The sequence below is a fragment of the Apodemus sylvaticus genome, chromosome 23, assembly GCF_947179515.1.
Source record: "Apodemus sylvaticus chromosome 23, mApoSyl1.1, whole genome shotgun sequence".
NCBI classification, from domain to species: Eukaryota; Metazoa; Chordata; class Mammalia; order Rodentia; family Muridae; genus Apodemus; species Apodemus sylvaticus.
The window spans coordinates 36293335-36300057 of record NC_067494.1 but is presented as its reverse complement, the minus strand read 5'-3'; the positions used below and the strand labels follow the sequence as shown (position 1 = coordinate 36300057).

At 39.6% G+C, this 6723-nt stretch overlaps 1 pseudogene; it reads right to left on the bottom strand.

Annotated features, from left to right (window-relative positions):
• Positions 1-1841: 1841 nt before the first annotated feature.
• On the bottom strand, positions 1842-4088 carry LOC127673721 (heat shock protein HSP 90-alpha-like; annotated as a pseudogene).
• Between the last annotated feature and the right edge of the window lie 2635 nt (positions 4089-6723).

Below are 6723 nucleotides of genomic sequence, written 5' to 3'. Positions count from 1 at the left end.
CACTTAGTATGATGTTCTCCAGCACCATCCATTTGCCTAAGAATTTCATGAATTCATTGTTTCTAATGGCTGAATAGTACTCCATTGTGTATATATACCACATTTTTTGCATCCACTCTTCTGTTGAGAGATACCTGGGTTCTTTCCAACTTCTGGCAATTATAAATAGGGCTGCTATGAACATAGTAGAACATGTATCCTTATTACATGCTGGGGAATCTTTTGGGTATATGCCCAGGAGTGGTATAGCAGGATCTTCTGGAAGTGAGGTGCCCAGTTTTCGGAGGAACCGCCAGACTGATTTCCAGAGTGGTTGTACCAATTTGCAACCCCTCCAGCAGTGGAGGAGTGTTCCTCTTTCTCCACATCCTCACCAACACCTGCTGTCTCCTGAATTTTTAATCTTAGCCATTCTGACTGGTGTAAGGTGAAATCTCAGGGTTGTTTTGATTTGCATTTCCCTAATGACTAATGAAGTTGAGCATTTTTTAAGATGTTTCTCCGCCATCCGAAATTATTCAGGTGAGAATTCTTTGTTTAACTCTGTACCCCATTTTTTAATAGGGTTGTTTGATTTTCTGGAGTCTAACTTCTTGAGTTCTTTATATATATTGGATATTAGCCTTCTATCTGATGTAGGATTGGTGAAGATCTTTTCCCAATTTGTTGGTTGCCGATTTGTCCTTTTGATGGTGTCCTTTGCCTTACAGAAACTTTGTAATTTTATGAGGTCCCATTTGTCAATTCTTGATCTTAGAGCATATGCTATTGGTGTTCTGTTCAGAAACTTTCTCCCTGTACCGATGTCCTCAAGGGTCTTCCCCAGTTTCTTTTCTATTAGCTTCAGAGTATCTGGCTTTATGTGGAGGTCCTTGATCCATTTGGATTTGATCTTAGTACAAGGAGACAAGGATGGATCAATTCGCATTCTTCTGCATATGCTCACTTTTAACACTGTTTTCAAAAGAAAATGAACCAGAAACAGGTTAGTTTTTAAATAAGTGAAAACAGATGGTTATAAATGGAAAAATAAAGGATAAATGTTAAAATAAATGCTAGCGTGATTCTGTTATAAAACTGCTTCTCTGCAGGATAAAGGGTTAAATCTTGTCTTGCTATCATTTGACTGTTTAAATTACAGGTGGCTGAACAACAGTTGAAAATCTGCACGCCGCTTCTTAAACTGCCCATTGGAAATCTAATTTCTGTACCAGGTAGAAAGGTAACATTGCAATCGTCAAAGACAATTTGTACCCAAGAGCCCATTGGACAAACTTCTTTAGGGTTTTACCTTTCAAGTCTTTTTCTTCTCACTTTATCGTTTTATTTTTCAGCTCTGTATTTTTAACATCTCATCTGTATTTACCTTTTAAAGCAGAATGTGATTGGGCACTATCATTTCCATTCACAAACCTTGCTGAGTTACAAGACCTAGGAAAACTTAGGGTTTTATTCTCATTACTTTGGAAAACAAGACAATAGTGGAATTCCTCTGTCAAGTTGTTTTAACTTGTGTTTACTTCTAAGCTGAGTACATGCAGAATTAGCTACAGGGAATGAAAATTTTAAAATATAACTTAAGCCATCTTAATTTGCTCTACTAAGGAATCCAGCTCAACAGTTAAACAGTTCAGACCACAAAGTTAACATTAACAGTAGGTTACATTACATCTTACAATAAACATTCTATCAACCTCTTGAGTCAAACCTATAGTATCACAGTATCACATGTAGAAATTTTATCTTCCCCTTAGTTTCCATGCCACACAGCTGTTTTAAATGCTAACAAAAATAAACAAAAATCATGGAAAACATATTATCAGAAGGAATGAAGGTAGGCATCAAACACTAAATTTCTGGTGAAGTTTAGTTACTTCTTCCATGCACGATAAGTCATCATCTCCTTCCAGGGGAGGCATTTCTTCAGTTATAGCAGCACTGGTATCATCCACAGTAGGATCATCCTCATCAGTACCTAGACCAAGCTTGATCATCCTGTAGATCCTGTTAGCATGGGTCTGGGGATCTTCTAGATGGAAGCCAGAAGACAGGAATGCAGTTCCATACAGCAAGATGACCAGATCCTTCACGGACTTGTCATTCTTGTCAGCTTCTGCCTTTTGCATTAAGGATTCGATGATGGAATGACCAGGGTTTATCTCCAGGTCTTTCTTTGTAGCCATGCAACCCATTGTTGAGTTCTCTCTAAGGAACTGAGCTTTCATGATTCTCCTCCCCATGTTTGCTGCCCACCCATACAGCAGGTGGATGTCACCAATTGGTTTGACAAAACCACCTTTTCAACCTTTTTTTTCCCAAAATATCTTTCATAATTTTGCAGAGGTTCTCAAATTTTGTCTTTCTCTTCCTGTTTCTTCTTTTCCTCTACATCTTCTGGAAGTTCCAGTCCTTCTTTGGTTACAGACACCACGTCTTACCCTCAAATTCCTTCAGCTATTGCACACAATACTCATCAATGGGATCAATCATATAGATTACTTGTAAAATATGCTTTTGGAGACATTTTACAAAGACTGAGTTAGCAACCTGGTCCTTGGTCTCACCTGTGATAAATAGAAGTGCTTCTGGTTTTCCTTCATTCTGTAGCAGTAGTCCTTCCAAGAAACTATCACATCCCCAGAAGCAGATGTGTAGTACCCCAACAGCTCTGAAAACTTCTTCCAATTTTGAGAGTCTTCATGAATTTCAAGCTTTATGGTTTTTTGAGAACTTCTCATAAAGCTTTTTGTAGTTCTCTTTATCTTCTGCCAGTTCAGTAAATAGTTCTAAGAATTTTTTGGCCAAATTCTTCCTGATAACTTTCAGACTTTTGTTTTGTTGCAGCATTTCATAGGAAATATTTAGAGGAAGATCCTCAGAATCTACCACCCCTCTAATGAAATTCAGATACTGGGGATTAACTTCTCACAATTATCCATGATACAACTTCTGAGAACATACAACTTGATGTTGTTATTTTTCTTTCTGTTTTCAAACAAATCAAAAGGAGTGAGTCTTGGAACAAAAAGAAGGGCCTGGAATTCTAATTTCCCTTCAACAGAAAAAATGCTTTACAGTCAAATGTTCTTCCCAATCCTTGGTTAAGCTCTTGTAGAACTCCCCATATTATGAACTCTTTATTAATAATGTCATCAGGATTTCTGGTCCAAATCAGCTTTGTTTTGTTGAGTTCTTCTTGATCAATGTACTTTTCCATTATCTTCTTCTTTTTCTTCTTGTCACAATCCTCCTCCTCCTCTCCATCATCATCATCATCATCATCATCATCATCATCATCATCATAACCAACATCTTGTATTTCAGGCTTGTCATCAGATTCCTTTTCTTCTTTTTCTTTCTCTTGCTCTTTCTCTTCCTTTTCTCCAGTCTCACCATCACTGACTTTTTTATCATGTTCCTTCTCCACAAAGAGTGTAATGGGATAGCCAATAAACTGAAAATACTTCTTCGCAACCTCCTTTATTCTCCTTTCGTCCAAATGCTCAGTTTGGTCTTCTTTGGGATGTGAGATAACGTTTGTTCCACAAGCCATTGGTTCACCTGTATCAGTCCTCACTGTGAAGGATCCCTCGGCTGAGGATTCCCAGGCATACTGCTCATCATAATTATGCTTCATGATGACAGATTTCTCAGCATCCAAATATGCAGAGTAAAACCCAACACTAAACTGGCCAATCATAGAGATATCTGTACCAGCCTGGGAAGCCTCCATGAAGGCTTTGGTCCATGACTTGGCAATAGTGCCAAGGTTATTGATCAAATCAGCCTTAGTCATTCCAATTCTAGTATTCACAATAGTAAGGGTTTGAACTTGTTTGTTGGGAATGAGATTAATGTGCAGTTCCTTTGCCGAGTCCAGTTTACAGGGGTTCGTCAAGTTCTTGTATCTGATTTTATCCAGAGCATCTGATGAATTAGAAATGAGCTCCCTCCAAAAGATCTTTTTGTTCGAGTAAAAAATATTGATAATCAAGGACATTAGCTGGGCAATGTCTGCCTGAAAGGCAAAGGTCTCGAGCTCCTCCTCCTCCATTGGTTGGTCTTGGGGTCTGGGTTTCCTCGGGCATCTTGACTGAATGAGTATGCATGGAGCGCGACTAGCCGTACCAGGACACTGAAGCAACTCGCAGCTCTGCATCTTAGAATGTATCTTTGATTTCTCAAGTCTTCATTTCCTTATGAGTATCCATGTGCCACACCAAATGTGTATTCTGTTGTGTTTTCTTAATCTACATGATGTCAATTTACTTCTCAGATACAGCTACTTCCTAGGATGGGAGACACAGGGCTTCATCCTCCTCTGATAGCGTTTAAGAAGGAGAAAAGTTAAAAGTGATGTCAGTTTGAGGTCTTGTCACTGTCCTCTATCTTCTCTCTTTTCCATTTCTTTCTGCTTCATATTATTATTATCATAATAATAATAATAATCATGAGTGAAACTCTAGTATCAAGGCTTCTATAAGTCAAATATAGACTTAGTTTTATATTTGTTTGTTGAGGGTTGGTCTGGTGACGTTATGTGTTCAAATGTTAAATTCTGTACCCCAAGATATGATTGCCTCAAGACAAGTAAATTCCCACATACATCTCTTTTGGTATGCAAACCTTACTTCCACCAATTTAAAACTATTGGTTAAATAAAAATGGCTATAACCAATTACTGGGGAGAATAGAGCAGATTCTGAGTTATAGGACTGGGGTAGCGGGGTCACAGGTAGGGACAGTAAGAAGGAGGAGGAAGGAAAGAAGGATGAGCACCAAGGAGCAGAGAGAACGGGTCTCCATTAGTCATGATGCACCAGCAGCAAGTGCCCAGATGAAATGCTTCCCAGGTACTCCAGACTGCTGGATCAGAAATGACCTAGAAAGATTCAAACAACAAGAATTTGGAGAACCCAGATGGGAGTAACCAGTCTGGGATTAGAGAATTAACACTAATAAGGGGTAATTAACCCTAATAAAGGGTAATCTTTGAATAATTATCCAGTTTGATTCTCATTCATTTGAAGCTAGACTGGATAAACTTAATTCACATTAATTTATATTTAAGTGAAAATCCTTCAGTAGGGGACATTCTGATTTGGATGTTGTCTCTGGTAGGTGATTCCAATTCCTCTAATCAATCTTCTGCTGCTGGGAATCAGTAATGAGTTGTTCTGGGACATGAAGGAATGGAACTCAGGAAATCAGGCTCCTGGGACTTCCCTCCAGGCAATGTGCTTTGTTCTAGAACACATTCCTGCTACACTCGGAGGGACTGGCTAACAATGAATTGTTTTCTGTAAACAGTGACCTGAAATGCTCAGCAGTTTTTTTTCTTTTTTAGAATAACAGAAAATATTTTACTAACACATAAGACTTACCAAAGTTTCCAGACAAGCCATACAAAGTGGTCACAAGCTTTTCTTTTTATTAGATATATTCTTTATTTACATTTCAAATGATTTCCCCTTTCTGGTCCCCCGCCCCCACAAAGTCTCATAAGCCATCTCCCCTTCCCTGTTCCCCAATCATCCCCTCCCCACTTCCCTGTCCTGGTATTCCCCTTCACTGCTGCATCTAGCCTTTCCAGGACCAGGAGGACTGTCCTCCCTTTGATGTCCAACAAGGCCATCCTCCTGCTTCCTATGCATCTGGAGCCATGGGTAACACCATGTGTACTATCTGGTTGATGTCTTTGTCCCTGGGAGCTCTGGGAGTACTGGGTGGCTCATATCATTGTTCCTCCTATGGTACTGCAAACCCCTTCAGGTCCTTGAGTCCTTTCTCTAGCTCCGCCACTGGGGACCCTGTGCTCAGTTCAGTGGCTGAATGAGAGTGTTCCCCTCTGTATTTGTCATGCACTAACAGAGCCTCCCAGGTGACAGCTATATCTGGCTCCAGTCAGCAAGTACTTGTGGGCATAAATAATAGTGTCTGGGTTTTGTAATTATATGTGAGATGGATCACTAGGTGGGAAGTCTCTCCCTCAGACTCTTTTCCACAGTTTGTCTCTGTATCTCCTTCGGTGGGTATTTTGTTCTCTGTTCTAAGAAGGACCAGAGTATCCATAATTTGTTCTTCCTTCTTCTTGGGCATCATTTGATATGTGAATTATGTCTTGGGTATTCCAAACTTCTGGGCTAATATCCATTCACCAGTGAGTGCATACCATGTCTTTTGGGGTTAGGGGTGGGAGTGGGGTCAGAGAATCTATGCTTGACAGCAAAGTCACAATGTTATTAGTGAGGTCTGTGATATTTATTTAATATTCCCATTTTGGTTCAGACAATTAAGCTTGTCCATCTACAGTTAGACTTGGGTAGAGAGCATATTCTAAAAAAACTGGTTAGCTGCATTTAACCACTACAATTAGAGCTCTTAAGAGGGGGGAGGAGAAAGGAAGCTATAAAATTAAAGAAAAACTACTTTCCCTCTAAAACATAAAATAAAAATACCCATGGCAGCCAACCCTGGCAACTACCTTTTTTTTAATTAGATATTTTCTTTATTTACATTTCAAATATTATCCCCTTTCCTCATTTCCCCTCCAAAAACCCCCATCCCATCCCTCCCCTTGCTCACCAACCCACCTACTCCCACTTTCCAACAACCTCCATTCACAGTGCCTTGTACTTTACCCATGATGGGGAAAGGAGTCAGAGCAGAGAATCCTGATTCTCAATGTCTCTCAGCAACCGGGATGATGCTTGAGCATCTGCT